Source organism: Cavia porcellus, unplaced genomic scaffold (genome assembly GCF_034190915.1).
Source record: "Cavia porcellus strain 051 isolate PalLab524CR breed Dunkin Hartley unplaced genomic scaffold, mCavPor4.1 scaffold_42, whole genome shotgun sequence".
In the NCBI taxonomy this organism is placed as follows: Eukaryota; Metazoa; Chordata; class Mammalia; order Rodentia; family Caviidae; genus Cavia; species Cavia porcellus.
Genome location: NW_026947525.1, coordinates 6955433 through 6978046, shown reverse-complemented (window position 1 = coordinate 6978046; position 22614 = coordinate 6955433). Strand labels below are relative to the sequence as shown.

Genomic DNA, 22614 nt, shown 5'->3' with positions numbered 1-22614 from the left:
GGATATTCTCAAGTTACATTCATTTACCTATAAAGGCCTCAAGATCATCCTTTACTATACCTGAGTAGTATTCCATTTTGTAAAAACACAATTTTTTTCATCCCCTTGCGGTTGATGGGCAGTTTGGATGTTTCCAAGATTCAGCTATCTCAACTGTGCTACACATACAGGTGCACATATATCACTATAACATGATATTTTTAATTTTTCTTGGAAAATACCCAGGAGGCGAATAGCTGGATTGAATGAATCTTCCAATTCTATTTTTTGAGGAATTTCCACACTGATTTCCACAGTGCTTTCCCTGTCTGCATTCCCACTAACAGTGGACAAGTGTTCCTTTTCCCCTTCATGCTTGCCAATAAATTTTTCAGTTGATTACTTGAACACAGTTGTTCTTTCAGTAGTAAGATGAAATCTCAGTGTTGTCTTAATTTGCATTTATCAAAAGTCCAGTGATGGTGAACATTTCTTCATGTATTTATTTGCCATTTGTATATCTTCTCTGAGAACTGTGTGCTCATCTCTGACACCCATTTTTGGAAAGGGTCTTTGAATTTTGGGGCTAGATGTTTTTCAATTCTTTATATGTTCTGGATATAAGTTTTTTGCCTTATATCCAGATTCTTTCTCACTCTGTAGGTTTTTTTTCACTTTGTTTGATTTCTTTTGAAGTGCAAAAACTTTTCAGTAATGAGACCCCAGTTGTTGATTCTGTGAAGTATTTCCCATGTGGTTTGCATTTTATTCATGAATTCTCTGCCAGCCCTTATGTCTCTAAGATTTCTACCTAACTTGTCCTCCAGTGAATTTCTGTTCCTTTTTCAATATGTAGATTTGTGATCCACTTTGACTTTAGTTTAGTGTACAATGATAGGCATGGGTCTAGTTTCAGTCTTTGGCATGTAAAGTCAAGTTTGCAACACCATTTATTAAAGAGGTTATCTTTTTCCAGTGATCATGTTTAGCCCCTTTGACAAATATAAGGTGGATATATTTGTAGTAATTTTTGCATCTTCTAATCTGTTCTATTGATCCTTAGGTCTATTTCTCTGCCAGTATCATGCTGATTTTTATTATTGTGGCTTTGTAGTATAGTTTCAAGTCAGGAATTGAGATGTCTCCTGTCTTGCTTTTGTTGTCCAAAATCACCTTTGTTATTCTAGATTTCTTCTGTTACCAGATGAATTGTAGGAATATTTCCTCTAGATATGAATATATGTCAATGATATTTTGATTGGGATTGCACTGAATCTGTGCAACAGTTTGGGAGTATGGCCATTTCCACAATGTTGGCTCTTCCTAGCCAAGAGCAAGAAATGTCTTTCCATTTTCTAATATCCTCTTGAATCTCCATTTTCTGAGTAGTATAATTTTCAGCAAATAGGTCTTTTACATTCTTAAGTTGATTCCTAAGTATTTCATTTTTAGATGCTAGTGTGAGAGATTACATTTCCATAATTTCCTTCTCAGTGAGTTTTTGTTTGTGTACAGGATTGCTATTGATTTTTGAGTGTTGACTTTATATGCAGTTATGCTGCTGAATTTGTTTATTACCACTCCTAGTCTTTTAATGAGGTTTTTGTCATCTTGTATGCAGACTATCATGTCGTCTGCAAATAATCATAATTAAACTTCTTCCTTTTTTATTTTTATTTCTTTAATTTCTCCCTCTTATATGATTGCTCTGGCTAACATTTGCAAAACTATATCTAATAGGAATGGTGATAGTGGACATCATTGTCTTGTTCCTAATTTTAGTGTGAAGGTTTTCAGTTTTTGTCCATTTAGTTTTTAGTATAACATTGGCTGTAAGTTTGTCATAAATGGTCTTTATGATATTGAGGCACATAAAGTCTATTCTGAGTTACTGTAGGGTTTTTATCATGAACAGGTTCTGTACATTATCAAAAGCTTTTTTGCATGTATTGAGATGATCATGTGATTTTATTTTTGGCTCTGTTGATGTAGTGTATTACATTTATTGATTTGTATATGTTGAACCACCCCTACATTCCTGGAATAAATCCAACTTGATTATGTTGTATAATCTTCTTGATGATTTGCTGCACTCTACTTGCCAGTATTTTAATGAGATTCTTTGTGTAGTTCTGCTTTTTGGTTGGATCTTTTTCTTGTTTTGGTATCAGAGTGACACTTGTTTCTAAGAATGAAATAGGGAGGACTGCTTCTCTTTCAATTTCATTGAAGATTTTAAGGAGTATTGGAGTCAGATCTTCTCTGAATTTCTTATGGAATTCAGCTCTGAATCCAGCAGGATCTGGCCTTTATTTGTTGGTAAGTTTTGAATCATGTTTTTGATTAAAATAGCTGATATTGGGTTATTCAAAATTGGAATATCTTCTTGATTGAGTGTGAATAGTTCATGTGTTTCTAGAAATATATTTCCTCTTTTTTCCATCCTATGTGAGTAGAGATTTTCAAAGTAGGTGCTCATGATGTTTTGAATTTCCCTGGGATCTACAGCATTTTCTATCTTTTCAGTCCTTATTATTTAGTTTTTTTTTTCTTGATAAGCTTGGCTAGAGGTTTATTAGTTTTATTCTCTCAAAAAGCCAACTCTTTGATTCATTAATTCTTTCTATTGTATTTATACTTCCAATTCCTTTTATTTCTGCTCTAATCTTTAGAACTTCCACTTTTCTAGGAACTTTAGATTTGACTTACTCTTCCTTTTCTAGAAGCTTGAGATGTACCACTACATTATTTATTTGTGCTCATTCAATTTTCTTGATGGGACTACTTATTACTATGTATTTCCCACTTAGGACTGCTTTCATTGTGTCCCATAGGTTGTGATATGTTGTTTCTGCATTTTCATTGTATTGCAGGAATTGAGTTATTTCTTCTTTAATTTCTTCTGTAACCTACTTGTTGTCCAAGTAGGGTTTAATTTCCATGCATCTATGCAGGTTTTGCAGTTTTTTGCCATTGATTTCCAATTTTAGTGCACTATGGTCACATAATATGCATGGAATAATTTTGCTCCATTTGCATTTACTTAAGAATGTTTTATAGGATAATATGTGGTCTGTTTTGTAGAATGTCCCATGTGCAGCTGGGAAAACTGTATGTTCTGATGTGGTTGGGTGGAATACTATGCAAGCATCCACTAAGTCCATTTACTCACAGGTATTATTCAGTTCTGTTTTTTGTTTGCTGACTTTTTGTACCAGTTGACATATCTCTTTGTGACAGTGGGGTGTTCAGGCGTCCTATTACAATTGTGTTCATGTCCATTATTATTTGTCTTACACAGTTGGGTGCCCCTGAATTTGGTGCATATATATTTATAATTGTTAGTGCTTCCTTTTGTAGTTTTCCATGTATAAGTTTGTAGTGGCCTTCATTATCTCTTTTAATCATTTTAGGTTTGATGTTCACTTTGTCTGAAAACAGTATATCTAGCTCTGCTCTTTTCTGGGTTCCTGTTGTGTGGAAACTGTTTTCCATGCTTTGACTTTTAATCTGAATTTCTTTTTGAGTCGGATGTGTTTCTTGTATACGGCATACTGTGGGATCCTATTTCTTGATCCATTCTGTTAACCTGTTTCTTTTGATAGGTGAGTTGAGCACATTTACTTTTATGGATATCACTGATACTTACTGGCTTGATTTTGCCATGTTGTGTTTCTGTTGTTGGTTTCCTGCTTTGCTCCCTTGTTTAATTTCTTGTGGTTTCTTTCTGTTCTAGAGATTGTGGTCATTTCTATCTCTATCTAGCATGTCTTTCAGTACTTTTTCTATGATTAGTTTGGTGGACATGAATTGTTTCAGTTGTTCTTTGTCATGGAAGTATCTTGTTTCTCCATTAAATTTGAAGTAAAATTTTACTGGGTAAACTGGTCTGGGTTGAAAGTTGTTTTCTTTTAGGGCTTGAAATAATTCACTCCAAGCGTGTCATAACCTGAAGATTTGTGCTGAAAATTCTGCCGAGATACTAATGGACTTCTCTTGATGTGTGCATTGTGTCTTTTCTCTAAAAGCTTTCAGTATTCTGTTTTTATGCTGTATATCTCAGCTCTTAATTATTATATATCTGGGTGCAGATTTATGTTGCTTGTGATGGTTTGGCATTCTGTGTGTCTCACTTAATTGTATATCAGACTTTTCCTGCCTTTGGGAAATTTTCTGCTATTACTTCTTTAATAGTTTACTGATGGCATTAGTATTGGCTCCTGCATCTTCACGGTTGTCTACGACTCTTTTAATATTTCTCTTGGCATCCTCTTGAAGCTACTGAATTGTCATTTTATGTTACTTTATTATTTTTATAAGTTCTAAACTTTCATAATCACTATGTGCGACTCTATCCTCAAGCTATCCTCAGCTTCATTTAAATGGTTTTGTGAGCTTTCAATAGAATTTTTTTTTTTGTTTTGGATATTTCTTTGAATTTGTTTCATGGATTCTGCTTATTTTCTACATTGTTCATTCAAAATTTCAATCAATTTCCTATGCTCTTATGGTTTTTTTAATATCTATTTCTTCTCTAGCTATGCTGAGCAACTAGTTTAATAAGGTTGGTATTTCTGTCTTTACATGGGTGATTCTTTCTAATTTGATTTCTGCTACAGCCTCATGGATTTGTTTCTTTAGTTTAGTTGGTATCTTTTCAGAGATTCCTGGTGTATGACTTTAAGATCCTCTATTTCAGTGTTGCCTGTACTTGCTCCTGATGGACTATATGTTTGAGATTGCATTTTGCCAATTTGTTTTGTCATTTTCACTCTTTGGGTAAATATTTGGTCTTTCAGTTCCAACATAGTGTGAATTTTAGGGTCCTACTGTGTGGTTTATGCTTGTGCAATTGCTGGGTACCAAAATGAATAGGAGAGCCAGTCACCTGTATTTCTCCAGCAGGGCCTGTTTTGTGAGTCCTATATTCTTCTTGGGCTAATTAGCCTAGAAGTATTGATGTAGGTCCACTCTCAGTTCCTGCTATTCCTATGTATTCAGGTTGTTGCAGGTCACCAGATCTACTTGTCCACTGTATTTGTGTCAGCTGAGGCCCTACTGTGTCCTTGGTTGTTTTATGAGCTCTTTTAATTTTCTCTAAGTTGGAGGAGGCCTCATTGGCACACCACTCAATTTGTCTGATGTTCTCTATGTGGAGTGTTACTCACTCTCTTGCCAGGTTTCCCAAGGGCTTACAGTTGGAGGGAGCATCACTTCTGCTCCTACTACCCACTGCAGATCTCTATTTTAGGGATAAACTAACCAAACTGACTGGAGCCTGATGATGGTTTCTGTTTGCATGATGGGTTCCCGAATCTCTCATTGAGCCAGCATGGTAATCCCCTATAGTCCAAGGTTTTGGAAGAAAGGGTTGGGCCCAAAGATCAACTGCAATACTGAGTCCAGGAGGTGGGGGAGTTCTGCAAGGAGTGGTCCTGAGTGGTGGTCCAGGGTTTCCTAGGTTGCTGGTTCAATGGGCAGGCATATGGTGGCAGTTCAGGCTTCTCAGATGTACATCCATTTGTTGCAAGGCCTCTTGTTTCTGTCTCTGCTTGTCAGGGATATAAATGCCACATGCTACATGCAAGAGGATGCAAGGACCTCCTTGTGCTGTGATTCACAAATAAAGGCTCATGTGGTTTTGCAAAACCACCTTTCACATTTGAGAAGTTTCATCCATGAGCAACACAAAGGCTAGCAAGTGAGGCTCACAGCTTGGGTCCTTCATTGACAATAGTTTCAATCTGGAGTGTTAGGCCCATGATTCCTGCTTTTGGTAGCAACACAACCACCAGACAAAACTACCCAGCTACCTGTACAATATGGTGGCACCTGCTGAGTATTGTGGCACCTATAGAACTGTTTCAGAATATTGTGAGGTGTCCATAATGATGGGTTTGATGGTGTCCTGGATATATGGCAATCCCCAGGTTCAGTGTCCTGGTCATTGTGTGGATAGTTATTGTCAGCCCATTCTGACATAGACCTATGAGGCTTCCACAGTAAGCCAAGTGGTGGGCACCACCCTGGGGAGCTTGTTTGCCACCCCAAATGTTTGTAACATTTGTCAGTGATACACAGTTACACAAGTCAAGTGGTATCCACTCCATAATGGGGTTCCTCAATGCTGCATTTACCTGTTGAACACAAAGTGGGTCTGCACCCAGTTATGCTTCTTAGTTTCTGTTTATCCAACTCAAGACACTGTACATAACAGGGCCCAGTCCCTGTAGTGTGGTCATGTTCTCCAAATCAGCACCTTGATGCCCTGGCATCTCTGATCCCAGGGTGCTGCTATCAACAAGTTTATCAAATTCTGCCAACTGCTCACAGGCTGTCACTTGCACATTCTGTAGAACTTGCCACATAGAGGGAGTGCTGGCTGGAATAAATTTGGGACACCTCCTGTGGGCTCAACTTTGCGTTATCAGCCCCACTTTCCCAAAGCTATACCACCTATGTTGGGACAATTTCACTCACATTTTAATTCAACTGCTTTGCCAGCTCCCCTATTCCAGGGCTAAACAGATTTTATACATGTATTATGGGTAAAGAGGAGCTGTCCCTCAAGTCCCCATCTTTAGGCTAGGGGCTCCGCCTCCTCCACCTTCTGTCAAGTAGCAGGTCTGTCATGCAGTGCCCGGGAATGCTCACAGAGACTGTCCTGGTCATGGGACAGAAGGAGGTGGTGCTCCCTGGGTCATGCAGTATGACTTCAGCAGGAACCAGCAGTGGTTCCAAGGCCAACATGGGATTCATGTTTCTACCACTTTTAAAGCTTTCAACTTGCCCCTGGGAGTCAGATGGACCCTTAAAATTCTGTACATGTCTCTTATCATTATCAGTAATCAGGTAAGTGAATATTCATCACACAAGGAGAAACCCTGCTTATGTTTTGAGAACACTATGAGCAGACTTTGATTTTTAGGTCAAAGTACACTGGTGTTTGTGAGGAAGTGCAGGAAGGAGACTCCTTCTACCTTACTAATCATACATTCACTTCAGAAATCATTTTGGTAGTATGTTTAAGAGTAACACATCTGACTACCTTAACATTCTGTGCATCTAATCCTCTCTATGTCATGAAGAGAATTTTATAAGATATTCTAATCAATTTTGTTTTCATTAACTAAAAACTACCATGTGACTACCCAATAACACCTGAATGAATAAACAAACCACAGCAAGCTATGCATTGAAAGTTTGCTAAAAAAAACATAGAAAAACACTATATAATAACCTCAAAATGATTGATTGGTGAAAGAAGGCAGAGAGGTCAAATTTTGTCCAGTCATTACATATATTTTCAAAATATGACAAGACATATGTATGATAGAAGGCAGGTCAGTCTGTGCTTATCTGATACAAGAGATAACACTCTGTTCTATCAAGAGTTGCTGTGTATTAGGAATCCAGGAGGCTTTGTTGGGGCTGCTACCATAGTAGCTTGGTGCACATGGCTACACACTTAGTGAATATGCTACTAGGGCAGAATATACTCTCAGGCTTGGTCCCTTGCCTACAGGCAAGACTCAGGACAAAAGCCTCATGTCTCTTCTGTCTGTTTCCACTTTTCTTGCTCAATGTTCATCAGCCTCTCCTCAGTGAAACTGCAGAGATAGCAGTGACTTCTTCAGAGACAGAGATCCAGAGAAGGATAAAAAAAAGACAACCTAGGATACTAAGTAGAACACAGGAAAACATCAGGAGAGGTTGGTCAAAGTTATTTGTGTGAACCTTAGTAGACTATCACATAACCTCTGCCATATTCAGTTATTTAAGAGTGAGTCAGGAAGTGGGGAGAGAGCTCAGGATACACTTGCTTACCATGCATGAGGCTCTGGGCTCAATTTCAGCACTGCTAATGCAAAATAATAACACTAAATAATAATAAGCTAGTAAGTTAGGCCCATAATATAGGGAAAAGGCTTTTCAGGAAATGGGCACCAGAAGATGAGCTCTCAGCAATTGAGCAGGAACCTAGGTCATAGGCCTGGTGGCTCACACAGGTGTGAATACAGGAGCTATGGACATCGATTTGGGGGTGTAGCTCCATCCATAATGCTTGCTTAGCCTGTGTGTGAGGTACTGATTTGAGGCCCCAGCACCAATACATAGAAGAAATTGAGATGCTTAGGGAAAATAAGGATGGCTGAATCAAGGCACTTCCACCCCCTCATGAAGGCCCCAGGGAAGCATGTGCAGGAGGTAAGTCTCATTTCTACCACCACACAGCAGGAGCCAGCATTGTGTGCACTGTATTCTCCCTCTATCCTACCCTTTGCTGGATTTCACTTCTAATTCTGTGCTCTACATGTGACACCAGCCGACAGATTTTACAAATATCATCACACACCACTGATGATATCTCCAGGTCGTAGATGCCAGGATGAACTCCATAGAGCTGAGGAACACATTGGGAAGGTCCTGAGAGGCATGGTGTCTTGTGTAAAATTACACAGGAAGTCAGAAGGACAAGTTGAACCTAAACCCCTATCTCTTGCCTCAAAGCAAGACCCTGCCTGCACTGCTATTTTTTTCTCAGCCCTCAGAAAGCTTTGCATCCTGCCAAGGATCCACCACTTGGTTTAAGAAGCTGTTGTTTATTGTGAAGGACAATGGGGAGTCATTCTATGGGCTTCCATGTTATCCAGAGTAGGAATCTCTGCGATCTATCATGGAACCAGGTTCACAGAGAAATCATGGAGAGAGCTGGTGGGTGCCTTTAATCATCAGTTTACTAGGGTCTGACAGATGTAATGAACAGATTAAATATATACACTGCTCTCTTTTGCTTCAACATTGTGCAGGCCATGCAGTCACTCTAGAGAGCAGACCAAGTAATACCCACGCTACTGTGAATGTGCCTAACTTCCTGGCCTCTGTACATGTGAATGCATAACAGGGTAAGAGGAGTTCCTCTAAGACATACAGAATGGGGTGATGCATCATTATATAAACTGAAGATGGAGGAAAGGTAGGCAGAATCCACACTCTCTGCCCACTAACTTTGCAGATATTTATAGCACAGCATCCCTCTAGAGTGACTATGACTAGAGTAACAATACAGATACCACCCTGGATCACAGAGATGACAGGCCACAAGGGTTGGAAAGGGAGATGTATGTCAGGCTTCACTAAAGAATGGAGGAAAGGTGGTCACAGCACTATTAGGGACTTCTATCAGCACATGAGGACCACCTGGGCCAGCACTGCCCCATTCAAGGCCAAGAAAAGGCTGGGGCAGGGCTCTCTGCCACTGGATCAGGAGGTTGATGCCCAGCTCTATAAGATGCCCCGTTGAGTTGGACCAACCTGAGTTCACTGAAAATGAGTACTGCAGTCAGGGAGTTTGGCCTGGGTCTGTGGCCTTCTAGGGAGTGCATGGGACACTTTACACAGACAAAGACTCCAAGACTTGAGACCTCCTACAACACTGAGGCATGCACAAGTGAGTGGGTTGAAGAAGAATGGGAAGCTTTCCTGGGGTGGATTTGTGCACAGAACTGTCTGTGACAGGCACTGGGAAGTTCTAGGGCCTGCAAGGAACAAGGACAGTTGGTGATTTTTCTCTTTCTGCTGACACAGGGTAGTATCTAAATGAGCTCAATCCAACATACAGAGTTTATAGTAGATCCACCTCCAGTGACCTCACAAACTTTGGGATCAAAGTGAAAACTAAGGCCAGGTACTCTGTCTTGAGGAATTCTGGAGCTGAGGCTTTTACTGGCTCCACAGCAAGCATCCTGAGCTCCACTTAGGGCCAAGTCCTGCAAAGCACCTGCCTTTCTTTCCTCTTTCATTGCACTCCTGGTTTTATTTTCAGTTTTCATTTCTACTCATAAGTCTGTAATTCTTTTAAACATTAAATTCTAGGACAATTTAAAATAAAAGTTAAGATACCATTCATTTCATCATGTTCAATTCAGTAACATATAAGCACATCATCAATTTGTACAATTTCCACATCTGTTGAGTTCCAGCTTTCTGCTCAGTTTTGGACCCATCCATACCCCTGTCCTCTCCTGCTATACCCCACCCACCTCTGACCTTTTTTCACTGTGATTTAGTACTCTGGATCTTTAATAGTCATGCATTAGATTCTGTTCAGTCAAATTTTATTGGATGACACTGGCTGCTATTGCTCTTTGATAGAAGAGAGAACCCCAGATAGTCAAAATCTATCAGGAAAACATAGAGATCATTGTGTGTCTACTCATGTTTTCATGTTGGAAAAGCTTTCCCATGATTTCAGTGATAGAGCGGAGCTAGAAAGGTCTGATTCATTGCATTTGAAAAGCAGAAACAAGTATAATATAGAAATCACAAGAAAACTTTCCTTACAAGCCATATTCAGACAGATAGTTTGTGATACAGGTGTGAAAGAGGTGTCATGAGTCCATTCTGTGAGATGTGAAAAATTCTTGTAATTCAAAAGAGAATCACCACATGTGGCCAACAAATGCAGATAACACTAAGCCTCCCAAAACTGATTCATGCAGGCACACATCCCTGAGATGTGCTGTGTCTCCATGTGATGGCAGATTTTAAGGCAGGTGTTGAACAGCACTGGGGAGAATATGGAGGTGGAGCAGAGCCCTGTTCTGCAGCTCCCATCAGAGCACTACACAGTGTCCCTGGATCTGGCAGGATTAACAATAGAGGTTTATCCCTCACAGAGAGCTGCACAACTTTGCAAGATTTCTTTTCAAGAGTTTGATTCACAGCTGTTTGAAGAGGAAGGAATTGGGACCATCCCTATCTTCCATGTAAAGGGTGTGGGGCATCAGTGTGAGCCACAAGAACCAGGGAAAGAAGCTAAGGAATCTGATCATGAAATAATACATGGATGTGAGAACAGACTCGGTTTTGAAAGTGAAATGTCTCTGATATCAATGTGCATCCACACATAGACATGTAAGAATCTACAACCAAGACGGTGTCTCAGCAGTGTAGTTACTTATGATGACACTGGCTCAAAATAAAATAATTTTAGAAACAGAATTTAGCATTGTTCAGTGCAAGGCCCTTGTCATAGTTTATGTCTGTGGCCCCCAGGCCTCATGCCTTTACATTATGCATCTGTGACTGGTTCATTGTTTAGCATTTGGATTAGGGGTGTGAGTACTACACAGGCCTAGGCATGGAGCCAGAATGTGATATAATTGCAGGAAATAGGCCTGTCTTGCTCTTTTGCCTGTTTCCTCCTTGCTGTTTGCAGCCACCACGAACTGTGGCCCCGCCAGGCCAGCCTGCCTTGGAGCCAACTGAGTATGGACTGAAAACTCCAAATCTGTAAGGAGTAAACCTTTCCTTTCCCAACTTTTGGTATCAGGTATTTTTTCTCAGCAACCCATAAAGTGTAACCAAGACATCCCTGCATTGAATACCCAGAATTCTGTTAAGGAAAAAACAAACAAACAAAAAACTGGGAGCCACATGAGGGGCTTCAGAGTACCATTGCCTGGTCTTTCTGAAGAGGTGTGTGCCCCAAGTAGCTTGAACCTCCACACCTTTCTTGGGCACTTTGATTTTAAAAAAGATCAGTTCCATGAGGGATGGAGAAAGGAGGAAGTTCATCCAAGAATGCAAAGTCTTAGTGACAATGGAGAAGAAATTCTCAATTCTCTCCTAAACTGCATGGTGACCAGTTAATAAAAAGGATAGCTTTCAAAACTGCTCCACAATGGGATTATAGTCCCAATAACTCTGAAAGAATTAGTAGATTAAGAAGGTGGTATATACTTTATCTAGAGTGATCCTTTCTAAAAAGGAGCCATAGGTCAAAAGCATATTTTATCCCATAAACATACATAGTCATTGTGAGTTTCTAAGAACGGATAGCCTGTACCTGTACTCCCAGAACTCTGGGAGGTTAAGGAAGGAGGAGCAGAAGTTTAAACCAAACCTGGGGAACTGAGTAAATTATTTTCATTATCATACTTTACGTGGGCCATTCTACTCACCTACCCAAATGAAGAAGACTGTAAATCATCAAAAATTCAGGTTCCCATTATCAAAAATACACAATGTTTCCCAGCTCCAAACTACAGGACAGCTCACACCCTTGATGGTCCACACACAACTCCTCAATAGGTACTAAAATTTCAGCCTAATGAACACTTTCTGTACCTTCTATTTACATATTCTCAAAATTCTCCATTTGTGAAAGGACTCATTGAACCTCCATGCCTTCCAGATGTATGGAACATGAAGTTGTCCTAAGACCAAGTTCAGTAACAAGACAATTACAGATGAAAGTGAACACCAGGCAAGAAGAGAGTGTAAACAGGGGCAATGGCAGGATTGATATAGTCACACTACATTGTTTGTAATGTGTATCAGTAGAAACAGAAAAAGATCACATATTCATCTCAATAGATGCACAAAAACCATTTCACAAAATAGCACACATTTATGTTAATTTTCTTTCAAAGTTGGAAAAGATGGTTTTTATCTTAATCTGAGTAACACAGCTATGGCAAGCAATAGCAAACATCAATCTAATTGACCCAAACCTGAAAACAGAAATCTGAAACAAGACAAAGGTACCCATTATCATCAATTCTATTAAATGTACTTCTGGACACAGTAGCCAGAGAAATTGAACTAGAATAAATTACAGCAATAAGGAAGATAAGACAATGAAAAAACTGAAAAGAAATAGTTAAATTATCATTATTTGCTGATGACATGATACTATGCTGAACATGGTGCTGTATCTGTAACACCTCACACCTTCCAACAAGGAAATTCTAGACACAAGAAACCAATTCAGTCACATATCTGGATGCAAAGTAAATACTAAAAATCCAGTAGTGTCCCTGTACACAAATAAACTCACTGAGAGAGGAATAAGTGAAAAACTCCCCTTCATAATGCATGAAAAATTGAAATACTTAAGATTCAATGTAACAAAAGGCAGCAAAAGAGCTCTACACTGAAAACTACACTCTGGATAAGGAAATCTAAGAAGATATCAGAAAATAAAAAGACATTCCTTGCATATGAGTAAGAAGAAACAATGTAATTAAATTGGCCCTATTTCCTAAAATTTTACATGGATAGAATGCAATTCCAGTCATATTACAATTATTATGTCATCCAAAAACAGAGAAAAGATTCCTAACATTCATACATTTGGACCAGAAATGATCTAGAATAGCAAAATTAATCCCAGATGCCAAATATGAGGCAGGGTGCATCACAGCCTCTGACTTGCAACAATAACAGAGAGTCACTATAATAAAATCATTAGATACTGGGAAAATAAAATGATCAGTGTAGTAGATTAGAAGATGCAGAAATGACTCCAATAACTGACAAGCTCCTGATGCTTTACAAAGGAGATAAACACATTACTTGGAAGAAAGGTAGACTGAGTAATAAACAGTACTTGAAAATCTGGATTTCCACATACCAAACAATAAAGCTGACTCATGTATCTCACCATGTGCTAAATGAAAGTACAAATGGGTCAGAGATATAAATTTTTAAAAAACATCTAATTATGAAAACAGAATCACAAAATCATTTGGAAGGACAGATAGGCAGAACAGTTGAGCACCTAGTGTAGGCAAAAACTTTATGAGCAGAACCAACAACACACAGAAGTATCACAAAAAATCAACTACTGGGATTTCATCTTATTAATAAGCCTTTGTTCAACAAAATAAATTGCTAAAGTAAAAAAAAAAAACCCTATTGACTGGGAAAATAATTTTGGATCTTTACTCTCAAACAAAGGACTAATATCTGGAACATACATAAAATTGGAGAAAATCAGAACATCCAAATTTAAAGACTGAATCAAAAAATGGATATCTGAGATGAATATGCCATTTTTTAAAAAAAATTATTTAAGGGAAAAAAACACAAAACAGTATAAGGGTAAAAGTAATATAGAATTTCAAAAAAATAAACAGTAAGAAATCAGTAGTCAATAGTTTACAAATTTTCATCTTAGAAATAGTTATTTAAGTCACAGGATTAAAGCATACAAAGTGGACATTCAAACAGTGAGACTGCAGGTAGTTGTATTCAACAATCCAACAAACTTAGTAATATGGTCACTTGTCTTACACACCTAAACACACTTGCATTTGTATCCTTTAGAGCACTTTCTTTTCCTCATTTTTTTACAATAACATTTATACATTTTGGGTTTTATTACTCCCATAGTTCTTATTACTTTTTTAGGGGAAGAGAATAAATTCAAATATGACAAAACGAAGCAGTCTGTCAAAACAAAGCATGGATATAAGTACATGGTGTAAAAACAGAATACAAGGTAATCAACAATGGTTATCATAATGCCTCTTGCAACCTTAAAAAGAATTGCCTATATCACAAGGTATAATAAAATTGAACAAAACAGTACAGAACAAGACCAATACAACCTAAAGATTGGAGACATTACAGGACTTCAAAAGAAGATAATAGTCAAACCCGAATGGGCATCATAGTTAATTTTATCACATTCAAAGTAGTTGCCTATACCCTCAAACTTGATACTATCAATTCTCAGCTGACAAAATAAGACTGTCAAATGAGTATTTGCAGAGAAGTTCCATGTATTTGCCTTTTAAATGCAAATTAAAACAACTCTGAGATTCCATTTAACACCTGAAAAAGAGAAATGATCAAGAACACAACCAATAAATGAAGAATGTAGGAAAGAAAGAAATCCCTCTTCACTGTTGATAGACTTGTAACCAGACACACCACTTTGGAAAACAATTGCACACATTCCTAAAAACAAATCTAGTACTACAGGACTCATGGCAACTGTTATCTCTCTTGGTATCTTCCCAAAATAATTTAATACATTTTACCACAGTGATGTATATGTACCCATATTTATAAGACAACATTTTATAATACCTAAAATTGGGAACACCCCAAATGCACACAAACTGATGAAGATATAAAAAGACATGACTATTTTATAAAATGGCCTAATGCTTAGCCATTAAGGATACACTTCAGACATTAAAAGCTACAATAATGGACCGTTTACAATGTCTTTCAGTGAAATAAATGACAAGAACTTGTATAAAGCTTACAATGTCTCATTGGTGAGAGGATTTGCAATTGTAAGCAGAAAGCAAATGCAAAATATATATAATGAAATAGAAACAGTTGTTCAAAAACAAAAGAAAACTAGAGAAGAAGAATGGGAAAGAAACAAAGGAGAAAAATGAGAAAAGATGGAAAAAACCAGAACAAATCATTGACAATAAGAAGGAAAAGAGCAATTGTAGAGAGTAAAAGGCAATGAAAAAAGGAGGAATCAAGATACATCATGTACAGGAACAATCTATCTGTGATGTACATGATTATTAAGTATAATTCAATTGTAAAAATAAATAATATTGTAACTTCTATAAAAACCAGTGTATGTTGTATACAGGCTAAAGGCATCAAAATGTAATACAATATTCTGTGTAATTTACATGAACTTATAAAATCATTTAGAGGTTCTATGTATGTGGAAAGATGTATTAATGATCTATTTTCTTTTCCTTTGGTACTGGGGATTGAACTCATTACTACATGCTTGCAAGGCAGGCATTTATGCTGCTGAGCTAAATCCCTAGCCCTCTGTTTTAATTAGCTTAATACTGCCATTCAGCTATCCATCTAGCAAAGATTAAAAACTCCAGTTGATTTTGGTTTGGAGAAACAAATCATTCCCTACTAGAGTTAGATGATAGTTAGATGAACACACACACACACACACACACACACACACACACACACACACACACCATTCTCTCACATCTGGATTTGTGACACCCAGGTTCTTTCTTGCCAAAATTCAACTGTTTGAATTCAGCATTGTGAATAAAATGATTGAAGGATTGGTATCCCCTAAATTTCCATTGGATCTTCAGATGTAGGGACTATGATCTCTTCTCATCATGAGTCATGTCAAGACCCAATGTTTATTTTCACCCTAGAAAGGCTGACCTGAAGAAGACCTTCCTTGATCCCAGAGTTGATATTGCCATGCTCCATCATTCCCTATGTCCTACACTATTGTGTTCAAAGTTCTTTTGTGCTTATTTTTGCCTATGATAAAGATGCTACTACAGTACATATTCTGTGTATTTCCAAATTTCTGTATTATTTCCACTGAATCATTTTCTAACTCAGCCAGTATTCATGTTTGTGAAACAACATTAAAAAGCACTCCATGGCACATATAGAGTCAGAGAAGGAAACAGTCTCCACAGTCTCTGGAAACCCAGTCACATGTGTTGTATATGTCCATGTGGAAATGATCTAGAAAATAGAAATTTAACTCCTACCTTATAAATGCTTGGTTGTGTATTCAGTTCATGAACTTGACATTTTTGTTTCCAAAATATTCAGTAAATGCAGAGCAATCAGGACAGATCTTAGACAAGAGTGACTAGGCATGGAGAAAAAAAATACTTTTTTATGTAGAAACTGCAGATGAACCTGTAGACTCCACATGTACCAATGAAGTCACCATACAGAATGTCAGGACACAGAGCTGCAGGAGAATTTGCTGAAAGGGTGCCAATTTGCATGAGGCTGAGGATGAAGCAGGAAAAGGACAGGGCACTAGGGTCTCCACTGCCAGTCAAGCCTCATGGCACAGATTGAATCTAGTACAGAGGTCAGATCACAAACTTCACAGATTTCATGAGATTCCAACTTCATCAGATAACACATACTCAATCCTTATCCAGCTCAGAATACCTGGCCCCACACTTACATTTCTAGCCTCTAGGTTGTTTGCTTCTGTGTTTGATTCCTGCTCTCCGAGGAAGTCATCCAGAAGCCAGGCTCAAATTCAAAGGCTTTTCTTCAGCACATGCCTCTGGGTCCAAATCATGGTGGCAAAAATAAAAGGAAGACTCCACATAATGAATTGTCCTGATATCCCTGTGCCTCTTTCCAGTTGACAATGCACACAGCCTTCCTGAATCACCAAATAGCTAGTGAAGAAAGACCAAATATTTGAGACTCAAGGCAGAGGGAATTGATCCAAAATGTGTACTGATTAGCAAAGTGATGGGTTCCATTCTTGGATGACATATGGAGTGCTGAAATGCTCCACAAGGACTTACTGCACTTAAAATGAGGTTGCTCTTGTCTTTACATAGCAGGGGTTGAATAACTGTATGTTTTGCAATTTTATACCTACGTACAGTAAGTAGGGTGGAAACTGTATTCTGGTGATTTGAGGGTATGTATTCTGAAATTTACTCCTAAACTCTTAGGTGGGATGGTAAAAACAGGCCAGGTCTACTCAGAGTGTGAGATGAGGCCAGTGGCTTTACTGCCCTATCAGGAAATAAGGCCTATTTTAACTTTTCATGGATGATACTGGAATCCAGGACATTTATATTGATCTATCTCCCCAGCACTCTTTTTTATTTATAGACAAGTTTTCACTATGTTTCAAGTAGCTAAGCTTGGGTTTAAATTGCAAAGTTGAAATTCTCTTGCCTCAAATTTCCAGATTGCTTAAATTATATGAAATCTCCACCTTGCCTATGTTTGAACCATTTCATTTAAAACATGATAAAATTCTAAAATAAGGAAATAAAAGCAGTAACTACATTGTAGTAATTTGTCAGCAATATTTAACCTCAGGATTGAGTATGCAGAAATGCCAAGTACCTTAAAGTATATTTTGAATAGGGAGAGTTATATATTATTAACATGGAAAGTTACACAAATAACTATATATTGCTACAACCTAGGCATGGTGGTGCATGCCTGTAACCCCAGGACTTGGAAGGCTAAGGTGGAAGGATTGCAACAAGTTCAAGATCAGAGTGAATTACAAAGTGAGCCTAAGATCATTCTAGATACAAAGTGACCCCAAGATCAGTCTAGATTTAAAAGTGAGCCCAAGTCCAGCCTGAACTTCATAGCAAGACTGTTTCACAGAAAAAAATGTATTTCTATAATTCTCATGTATTTAATTTGCATACTTGTGATTATCACCCTTATTTATTGCACACTGGTGACTTTCTTTTTGGTGTCATGATATGACACCATTACTATCCTGGGAATTATATTTCATTCATTTTCCTTTGAACCTTAGGAACTTCTGTGAAATCTTGATTCACTTGCATATTTGGGATTCTGCTACTCATAAGTGACTGATGTAATACAAGATGGACAGAGTTTAAATTTGTATAAAAGTACATGATGTGTAATAGGAAGTAGGAGCATACATCATTCAAAAACGGAGATGAGCAAGAAACAGAGGAAAGAACTCATTTCATGTACAGGGTTATAATATTGACTGAAAGACTTCCCACATTGTTTACCTATATAAGATTTCTCTCTATTGAGAGTTCTATCATGTATTTTAGAACTTTTTGTGTACTGAACATTTTTGCATATTTGTTGCACACATAAGATTTTTCCCTAATTTATGTTCATTCTTATTTCTAACAGTGACTGACTCTGCTTTAGATCTTGTATTGGTATATCTTACGATAAGCATGGCTACATAGATACAGGCCATGAATAGAAGCACATTTTTGTATATGAATGTTTCCATCATTCAGGGTATACTGACACAAGATTTACAGATTCTGGTAGGGAAAACAGTCATGAGAAAATTGGGTGTCATTCAATAAATCAAAATAACGGTGGATCAAAAACATGGGAAAAAAGTTTCAGCATACTTAAATTTCCTTTAAACACAGGACTTTTTATTAAGACTACAAAAACAGATCAGATATTTGTTTGATTTGTAAAAGAAGAAAGAATACATTTTTGGATAACTGTGCTGGAGGGTGTTTTCAAAAGAAATCAGTGAACATGTATTTACAGCACTAATTTTATATTATTTTTTATAGCTCTCCTCTCCATGAGTAATTTATGAATTATTTTCAAAATGGTCACTTATGTACATGATTTCATTTTATTATTATTTTCACAGGATTGACAATTACCATTTATACTGAATGCTTTCCCACATTGCATACATAGGCTCAGGCCACAATATGACATCACTCAGAAAGTAAGCACCTATGTCACCTCAACTTTTTCCAAATATTTCTTATGTGCAGTTACTCCCTAGTGTGAAGGAATCTTATGTTTGGAAAAGGGAAACACTGCAACCAACATATCTTTTCCACACTGCCTACATACATAGTTTTTTCCTTGTGTGCATTACTCCTCTATTTGATGGCATTTTTGTGCACTAAATCCTGTCAACCACTGTTGAAATGCATAGAATTACTACACAGATGGAGTTGTCATGTAGCAACAATGTCTCTAGTTGTGGAAAGTTTTCCTACACTCCTTATTTTCATAGGTTTTTTCCCCAGTGTGTGATCATTTATGTTTATGAAGGGCAAATTTGTCAACAAATCTACTTACTCATTTCTCACATAGCTAGGGTTTTTCTACAGAGTGAATGGTTTATATACACAAAAGCTACTACTATAGCTGAAAGACATCCCAAATTGCTTACATAGATAGTTAAGGTTTATGTATCACCTCTTCGTACTGAATGCTTTACCATAATGGTTGTATCCATACAGCTTCTAGCCAGTTTGAGTTTTTTCATGAAGAAGGGTAGAAGTCTGACTGAGAGATTTGAAACACTGCTCACATACAAAGGGTTTCTCCCCAGTGTGAATTCTTTCATGTATACTAAGGTTACCACTTTGTCTGAAAGATTTTCCATACTGTATACACACATAGGGTCTCTCTCTACAGTGAATTCTATCATGTAATTTACAACTAGTCACTATAATAAATGTTTTCTCACATTTGTTAGATAAAAAGTGTTTTTCACCCATGTCAATTCTTTTTTGAGCTTTGAAAAAAGAGGCTCTTCTGAGTGCTTTCCCACACTAGGTGGATCCATAGGGTTCCTCCCCAGTATGAATTCTTTCATGTCTAATAAAACTATATTTTTGATTGAAAGATTTTTCCACACTGCTTACATACAAAAGGTTTCTCTCCAGTGTGAGTTCTATCATGTGCTTTACAAGCAGAGGCTTTACTGAATGCATTCCCACATTTGTTGCATACGTAGTGTTTCTCTCCGGTGTGAATTCTTTCATGTAATAAGACTAACTTTTTGACTGAAAGATTTCCCACATTGCTTACATACAAAGTGTTTCTCCCCAGTTTGAGTTCTATCATGTGCTTTGCAAGCAGAGGCTGTACTAACTGCTTTCCCACATTTATTGCATGCATAGGGTTTCTCCCCAGTGTGACTGTTTTTATTTCTTTGACAGCTACTGTGTTTACTGAATGCTTTCCCACATTTCTTGCATTCACATGGTTGCTTTCCAGTGTGAAGTTTCTTATGTTTTTTAAAGAAATTACTGTGAGATACTGCTTTTGCACATTTCTCAGTTATATGATGTTTCTCTCTACCATATTTTCTAACATGATTTTCAATATTGGATGAAGAAACAGAACTATATTCATAGTGTTTTTGTACATCCGAGTTTCTCAAACTGTGGTGTGTCTTGTTGATTTGAACACTGTTAGGTGTTTTGTGGGCTTTCACACTTTTACCTACAAAGATTTTCTGCCCAGTGTGAGTTTGTTCACTAAGATCACATCTGACCGCTTCATATTGTCCATATTGACAGAGTATTTTTGTAATCTTCCTCATTTCATGCTTCTGAAAGGACTGGAAATCACTGCAGGTCTCTACATCTTCATTACATTTATATTGCTGTTGTTCAAATCTTATACAATTGTCTTCATCATATCTGTAAAAAATACAAAGAAAAATATCAATCACAATGGGAAAAGCTCCTCATTAACAAATGATATTTATGATGACTAGTCTGGTTTGATGCATAAGTAATTCTGACAATTAACTGACTCACTGTGCTGCAGTACTACTTTCAAAGTACTATTCATTCTAAAGAGGATGGTTTTCATTGGAGAATTTTAAATTGGTATACCATTTTGATACATAATATCATTTAAAGATTGGTACAAATGACTACCAAATATTTATCATTTTTTTAGCTCCTCATGTCTTCATTCTCCCCAGCATCTATTTAGCCTGATCATTTTTCTTTTCTATAGAAAGTAAGGATTTCTGGTCTTATATTATCTCTCTTTACTTTTACTCCTCTTATATGCTATTAATTTCCCATTTAAGAGCAAACCTGTGATATTTCTATTACTGTGTCTGATTTCTTTCAATTAAGTGCAACTATTTTTCTTCCTTGAGAAACAGAAACAGCCATATTGTTCCTTGTATAGCATATTTTTTTCAGTGTAGAGTTTAACACAGGTCTTAGACTGAAGTAAATTTGCTGATGCATTATTTCTTTTTATGAGAAAGATTCTCATTGATCATGAACTTTCTCAGCCTGAGCATCAGGTGGGCATCCTGCTGATTCAGCCTCCCAGAGTGCTGGGATTGCAAGGACATACTACCATTATGAGCTGACTCCACATTTTCTTTACCTTGGCAACCAGTGATGGGCATCTGGGCCCATACCATAGCTTAGCTACTATAAATTTATTCTTTTTTAAATTATTATTTAAAGAGAAAGAAACAAAAAATACATGGAGAAAAAAAGGGATAGAAATAATACTGAATTACAGAAAATAAATGGTAAGGAATCACCAGTTGATAACTTACATATAGTTATCTTAAAAATAGTTGTCCAGGTTACAAAATTAAAGTATGTAAAGTGACATTCAAATAGTGACACTGCCAACAGTTCTGCTCAATGACCTAACAAAAACTTAGTAATATGGTTATCAGTCCTACATACTTGATTTTTATATTAAAGAGGGTAAGATTAAACATATCAAAACAGTTCAAAAATAAACAATTAAAAGAAATACAGATTTCAAAGCAAGTCCACTGGAAATCTACACTGTTTATCTAATTGTCTCTAGTTTCTTACCAAATAATTGTCCCCATCTTTGCACACTTTAAATACATACTGCATATTATAGAACTAATCAAATCATTAAAAGATGATGAAGGCTTTTTAGATCTTCAAGATCTGACATTGGGGGACACAATAACAACTACCATAGTGTCTCTCATTCTCTTCATTGTAGCTGTCCTGATCTTTACATATGGTGAAATTCAAGTTAAGAGACTAGACTAATATCACTCTGGACAGTGAATAATAGTATTGCTAGATTTTATATCATAATGGTACAGAATTAACATTGTGTTTCTTAGTGTCTCTTCTCCTTCAGAGTATCTGTTCATTACATCTTGCATTATATAATATGTCCCTGCATATAGTTTTAAAAAATCTTCCCATGTGTGAATTTCTATGTGTATATCTATCCTGTCTGTATTACAGGGAAAGACAAATCATAACAAGACAGCAAAACAAATTCCTAGAAAAACATGCAATGAAAAGAACACATAAGACCACAATATTAGGTGATCTACCATAGTTACTGTTCCTCCCCTTGTTATTTTCAATAGATTTGTCCACATCATCAGGCTTAATATAGTTAAGCAGAGTATTACATAGCTATTTTTCTAAAAACACAATTTGAAAACATTGTAAGACTTGAGAGCTGTTAATAATCAAAATCAGTGTGGATATCTTTTACATTTTGTCATCTAGAGAGTAGTTGCCTCTACGGTTATGGTTGATACATCAAGCATACCAAATTCAA

At 37.1% G+C, this 22614-nt stretch overlaps 1 long non-coding RNA gene across 1 annotated transcript in view; it reads right to left on the bottom strand.

Annotated features, from left to right (window-relative positions):
* Positions 1-18664: 18664 nt before the first annotated feature.
* The window catches only part of LOC106027078 (uncharacterized), a 40027-nt gene continuing 36077 nt past the window's right edge, over positions 18665-22614 (bottom strand). The window contains exon 10 of the long non-coding RNA XR_010045831.1: positions 18665-20714. This is a non-coding gene — a long non-coding RNA (uncharacterized LOC106027078). The remainder of the gene's footprint in view (positions 20715-22614) is intronic.